At 37.5% G+C, this 19,906-nt stretch overlaps 1 protein-coding gene across 2 annotated transcripts in view; it reads left to right on the top strand.

The window, feature by feature from the left end:
• Nucleotides 1-291: 291 nt before the first annotated feature.
• Nucleotides 292-19,906, top strand: part of LOC126767716 (uncharacterized) — a 209,408-nt gene continuing 189,793 nt past the window's right edge. Inside the window, exons 1-3 of one of the 2 annotated variants that reach the window (XM_050485262.1) lie at nucleotides 7,244-7,325; nucleotides 7,402-7,673; nucleotides 7,736-7,953. The gene's annotated coding sequence lies outside the window, so the exon portion shown is untranslated. Of the gene's footprint in view, nucleotides 2,552-7,243; nucleotides 7,326-7,401; nucleotides 7,674-7,735; nucleotides 7,954-19,906 lie in introns of those variants that run through there. The other variant, XM_050485263.1, reaches the window with a different exon arrangement.

Here is a 19,906-nt window from a genome sequence, read left to right as displayed (position 1 = left end):
ACAAGCGTTTGCGCTCCGCGTGTGCGAGCACTCTCGGGTGTACAATTCGTTTTTCGACTCTGTGACACAGAAATAGGAAAATTCCCTGTGAAGCAGAAATATCCTGTTGGTCGTGGAGCTGTTTCGTCAATGTTGTCAGCGTCGCTCGTAACTTTCGGCACTCGTGGCGCACGCTGTTCGTGTTCGTACGGTCTTGTGCTGCCTCGCTGACTGCTGGTTCGCCGTGTGTGCGCGACCATAAAATTTTTCGCCAAGCAGCGCTCAGTTTCGTATTCGTATTTGAACGTGGCGTTACGTCGTGTTCGCAGGGTACGCGTGCTGATTTGGAAAACAAAAGTGTGGCGCTAGCGGACGCACAAACAGTTCCTCTGTGGAAATCTATGTTCGTTCGTTTATTCGTCAAAGCCGCTAAAAAACACTGTTAAATCAAAGTGATATAGTAACAAATTAATATCCACGTGTGTGTGTATGTGTGATATGCTTAGTGAGGCTTTGAGTTAAACGGTCACTCCGCTAGAGTTTACGCGTAACGGTATGCCGTGGGTGGAGTGATTATAATTACTGAAAATGCAATTAATTCAATTCGAAATTTGTTGAATGACTTAAATTGTGGTTGAAAATTCAGGAAAAAAATTTAAAAATATGTAATGCGAATGTAATTAGAAAAGTACTTAGATTACTGCAAAAATTTTAAAGTGTCTGCAACTTTCAAAGTGAGGCTAACGGATACACTTACTTCGGCTTAAGCACTACAAGTATCTCAAATGCTTCCGCTCAAAAATTGGTTTTCAAAAATAATAAACAAATTAGACAAGAATTGCTGATGGCTCGGTTTTTTTGTAGATTCTTCGATAATTGCGACATTCGTCAACCGTAAATAACTGAACACTCGCTAGCGATCATCAAGAGGGACCGTAAATAAAGGATTGTTAATAAGCTCGTCTCCTTGGGCTAACTCCAGTCGCCAGTTTGACTTGGTCCTTACTAAATCTTGACACATATAGCCGGACAACTGACAGTAAGCAGCATAAATAAACACTTTTTCAAGTTGTCAGCTGCGTCCTTCAACTTTCAGTTCGCAGCCAAATCGCTCTGCTGGCGAACCGCAATAAACAATACGTCTGATAATTATATCCTCGCGCATAGCCGTAAGCGCACGTAAGAACTTTAATAATACATGTGCAGGGACACGCATAATAAGTGTTAATGTGCACATATCCTTATGTTGGCTAGTGTGTGTGTGTGTGTGCAACCTGCGTAAGTGTGTCAGTGGGCACGTGAGTATTTGCTTAAGCAGCGCGCGGCACATCCCGCGACTCCTCATAATCGCGTTTCAACATCACATTCCGCGTTTGCGGCGTTGCATGCGCCGAATGCCACTCGTATAACAAAGAATGAAATAATTATGCATGTGTGTGTGTATGCGTAATTGTGCACTCTCATATTATTATATTTATATGCACATTTCATCACGCATGCAGCACGCAGCACGCACCGCCGAACTGCGCGAATGTTAATGAAATGAAATCACTGCTGTAATTGTTATGAGAAATTGTGGAGAATAAGCATGAGCGGGAATATAAAAAAATAATTTCAACAGAAACAGTTAAAAGCTGAAAAGTGAAATAATAAAAAAATTGGAAAAAAAAATAAATATAAAAAAAAAATAAAAGAATTAAATAAAAAAATCAATTCAATTGTGTTGATGAAAGTGCGCACGTCATTCAGCGACTCGTCTGCGTGCAAGTGGTGTAGTGTGCGTTGCATATCCACAGGCGCATAAATTTTCATGCTAGTGTACTTGAGTATATAAAGCGCCATAATTGTGTCAGTGTCATACGCAACAATGGAAGCAACAACAGCCGACCGTTATTGTGATATATGAGCACGGCAACGAGAAAATCCCATTGCCATCTGCGGCACCACACCATCCATTGACAGCATCATCCCGTCATCATCATCATCGTTAATATATGTGTGTATGTGTGGCGGCGTTGCGCGCTTCTTCTTTATTACTGTAGGTCGTGCTGCTGCCGCAACTACTTAAGTTGCAGCAAATAAATGTGAGCGCTCCGCCGTTATTTTTGCCGCTCTTTGTTACTTTCCATTGCTTGCACATCTTCAAAGTCATCGCCGACATCTTGAGCAATATTCGCATCATTCGCGCACACGAGCGTGTGACAAGAAGGCGCGCAGCAAAAGCTTTGTTGCCAACATTAGTGTGCTAGTGGTGGAACGTTAGAACGCGCCGCGCTGTGCACATGCTACAACGCACACCCACATCGGGACGGCGGCGCGTGTGTAGCCGTGCAAATTTCACACGGCGTAGTCAAAGCGCGAGCATTGTGCTTTTTTGCGTGCATTTCTCGCGAAAGTAGTGCCTCATGCCTCATGGTTCGTTGCCACACTGCTCATCGTGCTACATGGCAAGGTCGTTTGCGCAGCAGTAACACACACGCTGTAATTGAGATTGTCAGCTGCTGGTGCGCTCCGTGTGGCGCGGTAGACCGCAAGCGTTTAATCACCATTTGATGAACTGGTGCTGGCTCTGGTAAGTTGCAGCGAATAAATATACTCGTGTACATATGTTTCAAAGTTTTTACAACCAAATACATCATGCTGGTGCTGATGCACGCTCGCTGGCGCCCATCCCCTCTACGTTAGTTAATTGTTTTTTGTTGTTTTGAAGAGGGAGCGTGCTAAAAAATTGATTTGCGGTGGGGAGTGGAAAAGTTGTCAATGATTAATTGCTTGTTTTTGTGCTGAAAATACAACAACATGGCATACATATTTCACATGAATTTTTCGTCATTTGCAAGCTTTAAGCTGGATACGTGGGATCTACGGTCTTAAATCGAATTTGCACCTTAAAAGCTCGGATCAAAATATTGGAGTCAATACTTTGAAACGTTCTCAGTTCTGTAAAATACGAAGGAGTTTTTAACAAGTGAGCAAATATCAGCAAAAACTGAGGAAAACATGAAAAAATAATTTCTTATTCAACTTGTACTTATAAATACGACCCTAATTTTGTTGAAATACAATTTCATTACGCAAATTCGACTATACTATTGAGGGTATCGAAATAAAGCTATCTTGCAATTTTTCGACATAATTTTCACAGAAAATATATTTATTCAAAAAATATGCCTCAATCTCGGCTATTTACTATCAGTAGAAAAGTGGGTGAGGGTCAGATCTGCAGTATACTTTGTATGCAGAAACATTTTTCATTAAACCTGTTGAGTTCTCGCGTGGAACTTTTTCATACCCGAATAATCATGGAGCAAATGTCTAACATCTTCTTTTGGCATTTTTAAAGTGTCGGCTACCTCGATCGGAAAAAAAAGAATTATTTATCAACTTAAATTAAAAATAAATACTAACTATATATCATATGAACCAGTAGCTGAAAGTCAACAGATGATATTGCTTACATATTGGCGAAACAGGTTTTTTATGTTTCACACATTCAATCTTCTTCTTAAAAGCCAAACAGTAAGTAAAGTCATAATTCTTTCTGCTGTCCTCTACCTTCATCTTCATCATGAAGAATACCGAGCTTTTTGTGAATATTTTCATTAGGAATGTACCATATTGCGCCAAGGACTTTGGATTGAAGCCTCTGTATTATTTCAATGTTAGTTGCACAGGTTGTACCACAAAGTTGAATACCATACAACAAAATAGGTTTTATAACCGCGTTGAATAACAAAACTTTGTTGTCAAGGCATCACTTCTGTTTTTTCATACTAGTTATTTTACTGGATATACGTTACCTCCATGTTAACTTTTTGTCGAAGTTAATACCGGGATAAGTTACATCATTTGCTGTTGTGGTGCCATATTTATTGTGACAATTAGAGACATGAGACAATCGTGACAAGCAGAATACCGACATTAATCGGCTCACAAATTTGAGATTTAAGTGAAAGAGTTATATTGAACATACACTTTTGTTCATTTATATTTACTCAAAATTTAAACGAAATTAGCTTGAAGTGAAATAAAAAATGCTAAATTCAGAAAGACGGTTGAAAATTGAAAGAGAAATGAAACTTGTGGACTTAACGATTGTATCTCCAGAACACCTGAGTCTAAATTGTCCAGTGATTTCTAGAAGCAGGCTTAAGGCCCTTGGATCCATTTACGTGGACAAGAATCTTATTATAATCTCCATTAATTTCAATCTAATGGTATTATCATGAAATATTTGCACGCTTTGAAATGTTTGAAAAGAATTTGGGTTAAAGTTTAAATAAGTTTTCCACAAATTTCTTTTAGATAATTTAAGTAATTGCAGGTTTTTGACAACGCTTACCCTGATAATAATGCATTATCTGAATGGAGGTTGTCGTTGGTGTTTTGTTTGCTCCTTTCTCAAAACAGAAGAAAGTACAGCATTTTCTGGTCTTCTCATGTAAGGATGGGAGTTTCCCAGCGGATGTTTATTTCTCGTTTTGATGGTTGTTGTTTTAATCAAATTTATCTACTAATTGTTATCAATCATTCAATTTGCTAATCAATACTGGAGAATTTGAATGGCTTGTTAGTATTTTTTTTGTCATGTAAAAGAGGAAGACTTTTGAAAGGTTTAATGGAGCATTTATATAATTCTTCCATGTGATTAGGTCCCATTAACAATGAGAAGAGAAAACGTTAGAGGTGACGTATATTGTGAATAGTTTGCATGCTTCAGAGTTTGTGCAGTGTATAAGCGAAAATATTTGAAAACAAAGAGATTTTATTAAGACTAATTTGTTAATATAATTATATATAATTTTTTCAGATTTTGCCTAGTGTTTTGTATTTTAGGTTTGGGGTTACACCTATTATTCTACCTTCGCTGCAACGGTTTTAAAACCAATCAGCCAAAAATCATTAACAGAAAATTGATTTTCTTGTTTTGTTTGTTTTGTTTTTATTTATTGAAACGTTACAAGATATGTTTTTAAATTTCATTCGGATTGCAACTAGTGACAAATGTACTAACAAGAAATATTTTTTATAACAATAGCAGCTCTATTAAGAAGCTTTTTTCAAAAACTAAACTTTGTATTAAAAACTAAATATTATAATATTTGTTATTTGCTTAGAAGGTCATGAAACGTTGTTCTTTTCAATCCGCGCCTGCTATTTCTAGTCTCTCCTAGTTGTCGGGCTTCAGCGTTTACGTGGTTTTGCAACCTTGTGGCATGTTTGGATGCCGTTTCGCGAATGACTTATGTGAAGAAAAGAATTTGCAACTTTTCTTTGTAATATATATGCTCCTTCCACTTGGACTTTGCATCCAGCGTCAATCCAAGATATTTCGCCGAGGTGGAGTACGGAATCACATCATTCCCAATATATACGGGAATATATGTACGTAGCAGTTTTGTTAGTGAAGTTTATATGTATAGACTTCAACTCGTTGAGAGTAATGTTCCATTTTTGTGTCCATTCTACAATTAGGTTGATTGAAGACTGCATTCTGTTCGACGACTCTACTACATTTTTACCAGTAGTATGACGTAGGTATCATCTGCGAATGTGGCGATTGTGCTGTTTGGCGGCGTAGGCATATCGCTAGTAAACAAAATGTATAAGAGTGCTCCTAGGACGCTTCCTAGGGGTATACCTGTTTTTATTGGCTGTAGCATAGTATATGACTGTCCCTGCTTGATTCTGAAGTAACGGTTGCTCAGGTAAGAGGCTAGTAGTTCAGTTAGATGCTGTGGAAATAGAAGTCTTAATATATGAAGTAAGCCATGGTGTCATACTCTATCGAAAGCCTGGGATAGGTCAAGAAAAACAGTTGTGCAATTTTGCTTTTTTCCATCGCATCCTCAATTATATCTAGACGTTCGTGAGTAAGTCTATTTTGCTCTTCTAGCTTGTTAAGCTTGTTGAGAATTAACGAAAAATTACCGGTAATATCACCAGTGGCATTTGTAATTGTTTTATTTTCAGCCATATTTTGTTGAACTTTATTAGCACCTTTAGTTATGCTGGCAAGTGATTTCCAGATTGATGATTTATATTAGTGACTTCCTTCTGAGGAGTAGTGAAAGCGGTTGTACTTAAGCGTTTTGGTTCGCATTTATGCTCTTTATTTTTCTTAGTGGCGTTTTTAATTTTTTAAAGTTGCTTTGCCACTTCACATTCCCTATAGTTCGCAGGGTGATTTTGACTACAGTTACAGCATTTTGGCGGTAGTTCGGCAGGTTTAGTGCAGCTTAAAGTTGTATGATTTCCGGCGCACTTTACACACCTCGGTGGTTTACAATAATAGTTTCTTGTGTGACCGAACGCCTGGCAGGATTTACACTGCGGCACAAGATTCGATGGCTTTATGGGCTCGAGTTTAACGACAGAATTTAGAATATGTTTGATAAATTTTATTAATGTTCTCTGTAGATTCAAAGCATACAATAAACATATTTAACGAATTTTTTGTTTCATATTGAAGTTAGTTTAAGACTTTCGTAACTTTAAGCCCTTGCTCTTTCAGGCTCACATGAGTGATGAAAGTCTTTTGCCATTACGCGTATATCACGCGATTGTTTGTCTTCGTACGAGTTCGAATGAATTTTCGAGCCCTTTAATTTCCTTGTAAGTATTCTGTAGTCGGAACTATCCGAAAGATTTATTTTACTGGAACTTGGGCCAGTAAGCTTGAGTGTGTAAGATCTTTTTACATCTGCGTGCATCAAGGAACGCATCAAGGGTTGGTTAACGTTTTCTGCTATTATAATTGGCGGAGGGCGATGGCTTACTTTTGTATCTATTCTATCTTCTGCTGTTCCATCCGGAGTCGGAGACTTCAGTGTTACATCCGGTGAAGAATCTGCTTTGCATTTCTTACTTTCCCTACTTTTTTTCTTTTTTAATAGCCAATTTGTTTCCTTTTCAAGCTCTTCTTCGTCTGTTTCGGATGTGAAGGTCGATTTTGATGGAGAAGAAGGCGCTTCATTTGCATATTTGGTTAGCGATTTCTTTAAGTTTTCATTTTGAAGTTTAAGTGACGCATTTTCGTTTTTCAATTCATTGTTCAATGTTTCTATTTTTTTAATGCGTTCGAGCAACATACCTATTTGGTTACATTGTGTACCCCCACCGGGAGGCGGAGTTTGTATGTCCATCACGCTCTTATTGAATTGTGGTTACGTTAAGTAAAAAAAGAAACTGCTTTACCGACTGCACGTGTAGATAATATAGTGTCCCTGGCCACCTACAACCCTGCGTAGACAGCTGGTTTGCCGTGCGACAGAAACAGCTGATACCCACTTTAGATGTTCGGAGGAGAGTTTTTGCGCGAAAATTAATTGAGTGTTTTTAATTTGGTATTATTTTTTGTTATTGCTTAAAATTTCCAAATGTTATATGATAAATTATTTATGTTTTTAAATATTTTTGTAGAAATTTCGAGTAAATTGATATACCGCGTGGTGCCAACGATGTTAAGGTCCTCCGGTGAATCTGCTTACGAATTTCCACAGCTTGGATTTCATGTATATTAAAAGAAATTGAGGAGCACCCTTTACTGTCCGTTGACCGTACGGGCGAATCGTTTGTAGTTAAAATTGGTGATGTATTCTTTTCAAATAGTCTATTTCAAATGGCTAATCAGTTGCAAGTATTTGGCTAAGGCGTATTAAAGGCGTATAACTTGTTTCCAACACATTAAAATTGTGAATATAAATTAATCTATCTCACATTTTTCCATTTTTAAATTTTTTTATAATTTTTATAGTTTTGATTATTCAGATCGTTTATCCACATTTTAAGCCGATTATTTAATGCAGCGGCAGTACTTTTTTAATGTTGTATAAACGCAATGAAAGTGGCAACAAAAAGGAAGTAGTTCGTACGAATGGCACGCTTAAATCAACAAGCATTGAATGCCACACTAAATTCTGTGAAATAAGATTTCGTGTTTCGAAATAAAAGCGGATTTGCATGTGAAACAAGGTAAATGCGCAAAACCGAAAAATAAAGGGTATTTTTTGCCAACTTAAAAGCCAAAGGCCAAAGACAAATTTTTGAGTGCTGCGGATGACGGAAAAAATAGCAGTTCTGCGCGTGTGTATGTGTGTATGTGTGAAAAGACGGAAAAAGTGAGTAAATCACAAAAGCGAATTTTACGTTCCTACGCGCATGAGAAGCAATTGAGGGGAGCCAGCATTGGGTGTGAGCGTATGTGCAGGTACATGCCAGGAGCTAGGGAAGCGCTTGAGTTGCCGTTCTAGTCGTGTGCGTCGTACCGGTGCGGTTTTATGGTTTTGCTTTATCTGTGTTCGCTTTTATTTTCTTTAAATATTTTGCGTTATTTTTTGCCTTTTGAGCAAATTTCCCCTATGAAAAAGCGTAATTTTATGCGAAAATTTGCACTCTGCACCAGGTACAAGAGCAGGGCCCCATGTAGAGGACGCTATGCGTGTGTGTGTGGGTGCTGGCGAAAGAATAATAATTCAAACGCTAGAATTACCTCAACATAACCGTAAATGTGCGCTCGAAATGGTTATGGTGTTCGCAAGTTTCGTAGCCACACACACGCTGTTTTCCGCGCTTCCCTTCTATTAAAATATTTTTTTTTCTTTTCATCTGCATTTGCAATTTGCATACAAACTCGCAGAAACGCAGCAACGCCTTGGCGCAGCTTTCGCCGAGAAACTATTGTTGTGCTTAATTCTTGTAAGCCGAAAGTTAGGAAACCCTCGTTGTTGTTGCTCCTGTAGTCTTAATCCAGAGGCGCTACATATGTAGTAAGCTTTTAATATTTCTTACTCTTATGTACTGGCAATTATTGAACATGCTACGCGAGAAATAAATGTTCCGCGGCAAGGAAATATTTGGTATAATTTTGAAACAAATTTACCTAAATATTGAACTGAATGGTGGATAATGACAGAATTAAATTGGTATCTTTGCGAAAGATTGGTGTTATGAAAATAGTATGGGCTGTTCTTAATATATAATGATGTATGTATATCACTTAGGATAGAAGTCTTCAACTCTGAAATTATTCAATACGTTTTCAGTGGAAGAGAAACTGAAAGGCGAGAAGCATGGCTTTGTTTACTGTTACAAACTGAGGTCAACTAGCAGAAATGAAGTGATTCGATTCTGGATTCGGCTTGAAAGTATAGGGCGATTTTAGTCTATCATTTCTTTTGAGATATGTTGCGTGAGCTTCAGTAGCTCTTAGTTGACTAATAGTGCAGAGTTTCCTGAAATATAAATTTGTAAATTGTGTTTAAGCCAGCCCAATGAATTCATCAAAGATTTTGCTTTTCGCGTTAATATTTTGAACTCGTCGAAGTGGCTACTTTTCATGCAATCCAATATACGTGGTGTAATATTATTTGTATTAGAGTATGAAATTTAGACGTTGGATTTAAATTTTTTTTGCTTTTCCTTTCTTGCTTTACTTAGTACTTCTTTTCATATAAAATAGATAAATTATATCACATACCAATAGGGATGATTCGAAAATGATTTATTTCCTATGATAGTGCCTGCGTTATGCGTTTTGACTGTCGATAACATTTTCTACAAATTCTTCACTGGTGTGCACTCCTTTATTCCGCCAGGGTATACGGATGGTGGCATAAACCATATAAAGCCATATGACAACAGAGCAAATCTTATTCGCGCAAAAAAAAGGTCTCTGTTGCTGGAAGAAACAGCAAATAATAAATCCGTAAACACGTTGTGATAACTTAAAGCCAACTAAGTGGGTTTTCATATGCATATGAGTTAGCTTAAAATATGCCATTGCTTTGGAATGCGAGCGCACCTAACAACTTGCGACTGTGTGCGTCCTTTTTAGCTTCTTTGTTCAACTAGAAGATATTGTGGAAAATGAAGAAACAAAACTAAATCTACCGAAACCATAACAACGAATTTGAATGCGAATAAAATGAAAGAAGAGAATTTTAACTGTTTATAGTCTTAGCATGTAGATGACAGAGTAAAGGGTGAGAAGTAATGACAGTAGATTTGTAAGATTTTTTGTTTTTGTAATTCCTATGTTTTTCGTAAATTCATGTTAAAATTTGCATTAAAAAGCTTGGGGAGGCAACGAGGAAAATTTACAAGGAAATTTTTTTTTTCTGGCTTGCTGGTTTCAAATCTTACCATTTGCAAATCTGTTAAACCTTTTTTAGAATGTACAAGAATGATTTTTTGTAGAAAGTTCAAACTCACCTTAATGGTCTTGAACTCTTGTTAAAGAGTTACGTGGATTCACAGCTTCAAACAAATATTTTTATTGTCTTATTTAATTATACATTGTGACAAAAAAGTACCTGAAATTGTAAGTAAAAGGCAAAATATTTAATTATTATTCACCACCAAAATCACACGGAGTCAAATCTAGTGAATACGGTGGTTGGCCGATGGTAATCATTGCATTTTTGGCTTTAAAATCGGTTTTAATCGTGGCTCGACGTTAAAAAATTCAGCTTTTTCGAGACGAGTCGAGGAAGAACGCGTTCCATACCCAAAATATCCACCGAAATCATTCGAACGGACTAGCAAGAGAAGTCGAGCTCTCCATAGCTGTTACTTTCTTAATATTTTCCTCAGTTGAAGATGTTGAAGGACGTTCAGAACGTGGTAGGTCTTCAACCACCTCTCGACCGTCTTTGAAGGCTTTGTGCCACTCGTAGGATTGTGCTTTTGAAAAAACTGAATTACCGTAAGCCTTTTATAACTTTCGCAACAATTCCGCACATGAAAATTGGTTAGAAATACAAAATTTGAGACAAATTATTTGTTCGATATTTTTTTCCATTGTAAAAATCGCAATGCATTCCTGAGGTATACCGACTTAAGCAGTTGCTGTATTCAAACTGGTTTTTGACTTAATGTATAACATTAAATAATATTATCCTTAATTCTCAAGTCGATCCGAGTAACAGTATTTACTTACTTTAACACATTTTTCTCGAAACTGTGTAGGTTGTCCAGATTTATCGCGAACTATTTCACCGATCTTAATGAAATTTTATACAGGAATACCTGTCTACGTCGACGTCTGTCAAAAAAACAATTTTAAATTTTTCTTTTTTGTTTTTCCTTTATGATCTTAATGGTCTGTGGTTGATCCTGTAAGAAGTTGTGGCGCGAACGCGGAGGCACCTCTTACCGAGGGACTGCCTGAAATATTCCTTTGAAATTTTTTCTTTGAACATTTCACCAAATCCTTCTGAAATATGTATCTTTGGAATAATAAAAAGTTTGAATACAGTTTTTAATTTTTATGGGAAAAAATTATTGAAAACATACCGTTTGTTGCCCCAGGAAACTCATGTAACCCATTAACTTGCCAAAAGTTCAAGAAAAATTATATTAAAGAGCTAAATTTGCAAAGATTTTGGCGACGCATTCTTGAAAGACCCTGTATTTGAAAGTAAAATTGAAATAAAATAATGAAAATGCAAATAGTTTATGGGAACGGAATGGCAGAAAAATGTAAAAACGAGTAGTTTCGCAACGGCATTTACATTTACAAACATATCTGCTTATGCAGATAAATTCGTAGTTCCTTTAAGGAGAAAATGCGAAGCGAAAAGTGGCAAAACTCCATTTCGAATGTTTGTGCCTTAGGCGCACAAATAGAATATTTCGCAAAAAGCTGGATAATAAAGGCGCTGAAGGAGAGTGCTTAGTACTGGAGGGCATTATGAGAAACAATAAGCTTTAGGTACTTCATGCTTTCTAAGAGAAAATTATTACATTTGAAAATTTATTCGTTTCCACTTTGTATTATTAGTCCATTAATGTGTTTGTAAGTAGCGAAAACTTTAACGCCTTATGACTTTTCATTTCGCTTCTTTGCCAAGTATGAGAAATGCTGACTTGCTGCATTTCAGATTGTATTTTGTCCACAGCCACAGATGCGAATGCTCAAGAAAAGGTAGAAAGTCAGCACTGCTGCTGGGGAAGTTGTACACTAATTTTTCTTATTTTATATGGCATTCTTTGCTGACATTTGCCTCACCGATTTCGATTTCATTGATTGCCAGCTGTTGTCACTGGCAGATGCGAGGAGCGGCGTCTGCTGTGGGGCACAGGGAGGTAAATAGAAAGAGATTGGGGCGACGACCGGGACGTAAGAGGAAGAGCAGAAATGAAAATGCAACGGAAGCGGATGTGACAAATTTTGCAATACTGCCATAGAGACATAGAGACATGGAACGACCGAGTGACAGGCAGGAAGACAGACATTTGGCAGCAAATATGTAGCACAGAAACGAGCTTACTATTTGCTAGTCGATGCGTGTAGGTGTGCTGGTTTTCTAGTTTGTGTGCGTGCGCACAAAGGTGAATATATATTTTTGGATTATTTCGTGATATTTGTCTATGCGTGCTGACAGCCACAATTGCGACAAGCTGCATGTAACTACGAGGAATTGGGATTGAAAATCAGAAAAGCTTTGCCGCCCGCCGCCCCGCATGCGAGTGCGAGGGAGTAGTTTGTTTAATGTTTGTGCAAGCAATCAAGCGTTGCAACGCCAACAGCTGCCGTGCACTGTACAACGCACGCAGCTGTATACAGCAGCACATAGCGCACACAGAGACACGCACACATGCACACACATTTGTTCGAATAGGGATCTGAGCGCTCACTTTATGATATTTAAAATGATTTTTGCTCGCATTTTTCCGGCTCGACTTCCGTTTGCCACAATTTAATGACGAAACAGGATCACACAACTGTGTCAGCAATAACAGCAACAATAACTGGGCCAGCCAGCAGTAGCGGAATCGGTGTAGAAGCGGCGAGCGAACACATATGTGCCAACAGCCACACCATTCACACGCACACACACACAAAGGCACATATTTGTACACAAACAGCGCAAATGTGCTCTACATTTTGTTGGCTTTATGGTTACGATAATGTACGCCAATGACAACAGCAACAACAACGCCAGCAACAACAGGACGCCAAGTGAAATAAAGGTAGCAACAGTGTTGCTGATAGAGTGTGCCCAGCAGCAGCGTTTACAGTTATGCGCACACACTCATACAAAAACAAACACTCATCTATGTGTGTGTGGTGTATTCAGCAACAGCGCGCTGCAGTGTAGCCAAGAATGGAGGAAGGAAAAGCAATAATGCAAACGCATTTTCGTTCGGTCGCTTGTATTGAGTTGCATATTGTCAGGCGCTTTTGCTCCCGCTTCCCGCATGCGTTTTTGTACTGGGTAAACGTAGTAAACGCCGTTGCCGTTGTATGGGCGTGTGTGCAAATGTGCCGTTAGTTTGTACGTGTGGGGCAATACAGGTTGATATGTTGGTTTATTCGTTGTTTCGGTTGCCTCTCTACGCTGGTGTGAGTTTGCTTTGTTTGCTTGGCAATGCAGCATAAAATACACGCACACATTCAAACACTCATTTTTACAACTGCACACCTTTAGTGCTAAAACTGTATAGGTGTGTTACAGAAACATCACATTTAGGTTTCAAATAATTTCGTATTTTTTACACGAAACTCATTTCTGGGGTAATGAATGACTTTTTTTTTCTATTCCGTAACTGCTGCTTATAGCTTTTCCAGCGTTTCGGGTAGTTACCGAACTGTTTGTATGTATGGTATTCAAATTATTTTCTCTTGAATGTAATTTTTTAATCAACTTACAATGTGCTCAAGTAATACTAAAAGAATTTATGAATTATTGCTACTAAACTAAACAGTAAGCATACTGAAAGAAAGCGTTGACTTTGCTGGAACAAAGCTATTATAGCTTAGCAAATATAAAATATTCAACAAGAACTTAAATCGTTAGCTTTTAAGACAGTTATATGAAATAGTGACGCGGTCTGAACAATTTCTTTGGAATCATTCATTCTCGTTTCACTTTCAAAAATGAAAAATTTCAGAACGATATTTCGAAAACTGAGGAACTAGTTCGTATAGCTTTATAAATAAATTCTTGAAAGAAAACTTTAATGAAGAAAGTTCGGATATCCTAACAAATTTTGATGGTTTCCATATTACGAAAGTATTCATGAAAATATTCGATGTGCTTTTGTTTTTATAATATTTGCTTACAGTTATATATATGTAGAAATTCGGAGTGCATCAGGTCTCGATAATCACACCTTAATTCTCGACCTGCTTTGCTTCGGTTCACTTTTACCATGATATTCAGCCAATTGATCGTCTGCTTCCGGTAATAATACATTTCATGAAATCGTTGTGGGAAAGTATTATTCCACAGACAGTGATTGTGGAACCAATCGTGTTTTCACTTACCTTATTCATGAAAAGATACAGATTTCATCATTAGTGTAATTGAGGGTATTCAGACCGAACTTGTTAATCTGGTAATTCTTATCTGTGAACGTACTTTTTGATCTAGTGAGTCTCAGTAGTGGGTTTAAATTTTGTTCCAAAACAGCTGATTAAATTTAATGAAATTTGTCAAAAACTTATTTGTTGTGAATAGCAATTTGTGTATTTTTTCACAATGACTGAAGTTAACTTCTAAGGCAACAACGCAAACCAAATAGCCGAGTGTGGTACTTCGTTACTCGGTTAAACGGTAATCTGTTAATTTTACAAAAACAAAACGCACGTAAAAAACAACCAAGTAACGACTACCGAATTAACAAAGGTAGTCTGAATACCCATATTGTTTCGTAAGTTAAGTTTGGAAAAGTTTAATTTTGATAATCGAAAATCATAAGTCACCTGACAAACTTAAAGAGCGAATATAAATATCAAGTTGGATTATCTTCGCAATCATTCGAATGGTTTTTCGGATAATTCTGGAAATTATAGTGAGAAGCAGAGAGAGTGGTTCCGTTAGCACACAAAGGTAATGGAAGAAAGGTATCAGGGTAGATGTGATCTCCCCGTTATAGCAAATTATAGTTGATCCTTAAAAAGGAATTGTCAACTGAAAAATTATAAAGAACAAACTCCTAGGAGGCATTTAGTTGAATTATAATAAGTAAATAGAATATGTGTTTATATGTGTATATATAAATTTTTATATAAAAAAATTACGTCTCACGTTGTTTGTCCGCGATGGACTCCTAAACTACATAACCGATTTTAACAAAATTTAGCACACTGTGTTCAGTTCGAACCATTTCAGAAGATAAGATAGTAAAAAATTTTATAATTAAAAAACACAGAGAAAGCTCTATTAAATGGATGCTCTCTTAAGCGGACATCTCCATTAACCATGCACATTGGCCGGTCCCACAATTAGTTAACGTTTATTAAGTATAATTTATTAAGCGGACAACTTTATTAACCAGACAGAAAGGCTGGTAACCAGACATTGAGAAAGCAGCCTTAAACTCGTTATTTTTTCCAATGAAATTTATATGAATGAACATATTCAATATTAAATCTCAAGTACAGTCCCTTGGATTCTTATACCGACAAAAACGTTTTCGCCTTTATTCGTAAGTGACATTTTCACTGTATTGAATAGTTTGTTATATGCATAATAATATGCAATTGATACTACCACAGCAACGCGTGGCCGGATCAACCACGGAATGTCAAAACAAAATTACAAGTGTTTAATAGATGTTGGGGGAGAATATGTTTCAGTAAAAATACCACAATTTTTTAACCATTTCGGTGTTTTTTTACATCATCTATCTTGTAAAGCATAAAATTTCCTAAAAAATCAAAGCTCGAGGAATTTTTTCAATTAAAAATTTCGTACATTTAAAAGTTTTGAAAAGTGAAAGAAATGGTTCATGCTAAAACCGCTAGAACAAAGCTGTTCAAAACAAAACTACATCATAAAGCACAACTTGACACGGTTTGTTAAAAAAATATCAGTGATTTTCTCACAAAAAGATCGTTCGAGTTTTTTGGGCTACTGAAGTTGTTACCGGACTTTTTAAATAAACAGTCAAATCATTGGCCAGAAAATGAAGACCAGAAAAATAAGAACTTTTCCTGACAAGTTGGGTTATAAACGATATTTTTTAAGTATTTTTTTTTTTAATTATCAATATTTTTTGTTAAATATGAACAATAAGAATTCTTTTTCAAAAAAATCTTACATTGAAAAAATATTCCTGAAATAGATTTTTAAAAAATTATATACGCTTGATGATTGATACGAAATTTTTTTTCCAAATTTTGTAAACAGTTTAAAACCTCTTTTTAATATTATTAAGTTTTTTAAGATCAATAAGCTAACTCATGGCTAATTGGCTGCATTTGCTTTTACTGAAAACTATTTTCTGGCGGTCAATGAATTCGCACTGTTACGTCCCGCGACCAGTTACTCCTGCCACACGCAATTAAGAAAAATTTGTCAAAAAGATTTAGCATTGACCGCACTGCGACACAGCGACCGCAACGCGAATAAACTGGACCCAATGCACTCGGCAATTGCATTTGCGTATTTGCTGAAAAAAGCAAAAAAGCACACATGCGAAAAAAAGCGACGACAATAAGTGAGGTAAAAAATTGTGTATGAAATTTCAATAAGGAAAACAATAAAATTGTAAAGCTCATAGCAAATAATACAATGCACACGCGTTCGCAGATCGGCGAGCGCCTCGAACAAAAAATTTTAACACATGCTTTTGCACAAACAGTAAACAATTCTTGCGCAAAGTGCTACATTCCGCAGCTTTACTGTGTTTCTGAATTTTCGGAATTTGTGTGTTTTTAATTTTTAAGCAAACAAGAAATCAACACAAATTCGCCATAAAAAATTCAGGTCAAAGTAAAGCGCTACAAGGAGGTGTGCAAAATGGCGGCTACGGAGTGATACAGGCGATGTGGCAGCGCCTAAGGGGCGGCGAAGTGAGAACTTGCTGAAAAAAGCGGAGCACGAGCGTAAACAACGAAGGCAACAACAATCACAACAACCATAGAGCAAAAAGAGAAGTCCATAGTGCGAAGAAAGGCGACGACGGAGCAGTGCTTGGAGCCGTGAATTTCCTTACAAAGCATATTTGCATGGAAAATGTGTCAGTATGTTGGCCACTGTGCCATATGTGTGCTAGAAAGCGCCCAAATGAAAGTATTAAAAGTTAGTGCGCACACAAATTCGCACATATGTGGCTCCATAGATGAGGAAACACCCAGCCAAGTGCTGCTTGCAAACAGTCCATTCTCGCTCAAACTCTGTTAAATTTCTTCACTTCATTCGTTGGCACATAAAAAATAAAATAACGCAGATGGAAAGTAGGGAAAAAGCAAGAGCATAGAGGCAGGCGAAAAAGAATGGGGTAAAAGTGAAAACAATGTCCAGAGAGAAAAACGGCGAAACACTGCCAGCACAACAGCGGCGACAGCAGCTGCACCAACAAAACGCTTACCGCCAGCCTTTGTAAGACAGGGCCTGCAACTTCCTGCAACAGTTTCGAATCATTCGGAGCACCCCCCTCCCAGATGCGTCGCACGCGCCCAAGGCACACACACACATGTGGACGATATTTTATTACGCTTCCTTTATTTAGCCACACGCAACAAAAGCAACAGTAATGCACTGCCGCAACAAAACTAAAAAATAATAACGAAAATAGCAACAAAAAGCTTCGCTTGCTGATTCTTTTTCAACTCGCAACGAAACAACAAGAAGCACAGCAACAACAATATGTGCGTCACGGTCGCGGCCCCGTTTTCACTTCAACTTTGGCCGAAGGCATCGTCGAACAGTATCTGCATATTAAAAGCCACCTCTTACCGCACCAAGTTGCGCTCCGGTTTCACGCAAAGTGAATTGAAAAAGTTCAGTTCAGCCGGAGCTGAATGAAAGTATGCAAAAATGTTGGCTCCTCTCCATACATAAGCACACATATAAATAATCGATGGCATATACACATTTGTGTGTGTGTGTGCGCTGCCAGTTAACGGCGTGCAATAGTGCACGCTTTTCGTGCAATTTCCAGATATAGGATTACTTATATGCGCATTCATACATATGTATTTATATATATACATATGTATATGCAGCATGTGAAGCTTTTGGCGTGAGGCGAGGCGGGCTGCTTCCGCATATTCACTTGCGAACTAATTGATTTAGCTTAAAAGAGATATTGGAAAGTGGAAGGCACAGATTTATTCCTCGGAAGTGATTTTCAGTTGAGTAACATGTAAAAGCTTTTGGAGTAAGAAACGGAATTGAATGAGCTTTGGTATGTAAATGGAATTTTTAATTACAAAAATGAAATCATGGAGAAAAACCATTGATGATATGAAAACATGAATGCATAAGTTAATGCAGCTGTGCGTGCATTTGAAACGGCAGTGAAATGCTTTTAAAGGTTTAATACAGTTAGTCTTATAGAACCAAATTTGTTTTATTTTTAGAAAATTATATTAAAATGCGAGTTGTAAAGAAAGTAAATAAATTCGCATAAATATTAAGTTATTAAGCCAAGGAAAGGGTTTATTAAGTTAGGTTAGGTTAGTATGGTGGGCCAATGAGCTACGCAAAGACCAGTTTTAGTCATTTGCGATACCAGATGGAGTTCAGTTAATAAGCCCATGAGAAGTGGTCATCCTTTAGGATGCCTGCGTTTGACGCAAATTTCAACAGATGGGGATCTGTCGGCCCCATTATGCGGGCGTGTGTCGCCACCAGACAGTGACCAGTTAGTATTCCGTTAGGGTATTAAGTTTGTTACGAAGTTCTGAACACCCATTTATCATCATTTTCTTTTAATTGTTTTTTATATAGATCTTATACATGTCCTTTTGCCGCCATGAAACTGCCCAAGTCCTTGTAGGACTTTTTTATTTGTCAAAATATATCCACGAGCTTTGGCCAAGATTACTGCTCAAAGCAAGATTACAATCTCTGAACAAATTGTTAGAAGCTGCCGAGCAAACAGTCCGGTCCCACAGAAATTTTTCATATTTGTGAAGGGTATATTGCTTCGGTGCAACCAAGGTGAACATTTTTTCTTGCTTTCGGATTCATTTTAAGCACACGCACAAACGTACATCGTAACTCCTTCCTTCAAAAAACTTCTTTTTCAATTGATAGTGGAAGAGAGAAATATAACTTTATTACTTCTGTGTACACATATTTTATATAGAATTCATACTAAATCTGTTTCCCTTTATGATTTAAATGATTACGTGCTCGCTTTCAGCGTTTAGCTTCATAGATTTCATAATTGAAAAAAGAAATATTGTTCTTACTAAATGCCAGTACTTAAAAAATTATTCATCCCCGCAGCTCCTTACACCAGCACTCAGTCTTCGCATGCATGCACTTCGAGTGTGTTCCGATTTTCTGCAGCCTTTCACATGCACGCACACCACTACACGAGCGCACACGCCCACGAAGTCGAGCAAATCCTTGCTGGTGCGACGCAAAATCATTCAGAGTGTTTACGTGCATAATATTGGATATTTTCTGTGCTGTTTAGCTTTTGTTTGTGTTTTGTTATTAAATATTTTCACAGACTGTGAGTTTTTCTTGTGCGTCCCTCGAAGTGTTTGCTGGGTCGTTTGCACATTTCCATTTTTCCATTCACTAGTCTGCTGTGGCGCTTCAGTTTTATTATTTTTTGCTATTGTTGTTGCTGTCATGGCATGCGTTATTGCTTGTGTTTCTTAGCAACCCTTTTTCACCATTCAACCTGCGTCGTGCCATTTGTGCCTTCATTCCGGCCACTCTTCACAGATCATTGACCGTAAGTGTTTGCCATTTCAAACCCAAGTGGTCGGCTGGTTAGTTGCCATTCTGCTTTCCTTCCTTATACTCATATGCGAGTGTACATGTAAGCACCGATTTCCTCGAGGCTGCACGCGTGTAATCAAAGCTCTAACCGGAAAATTATGAAAATTTGTTGGCTGATCACAGATTAGTCGAGCGGATTGTAAGGCTCTCTTCCCCACGCAATTGCATGTCTAAACACTTACACGGTCTGGAAAATCTCTTAATCCAAGGAATAAAATGTAAGTTTAAGT

The sequence above is a fragment of the Bactrocera neohumeralis genome, chromosome 2, assembly GCF_024586455.1.
Source record: "Bactrocera neohumeralis isolate Rockhampton chromosome 2, APGP_CSIRO_Bneo_wtdbg2-racon-allhic-juicebox.fasta_v2, whole genome shotgun sequence".
NCBI lineage: Eukaryota > Metazoa > Arthropoda > Insecta > Diptera > Tephritidae > Bactrocera > Bactrocera neohumeralis.
This window is presented reverse-complemented; position numbering and strand designations above follow the sequence as displayed.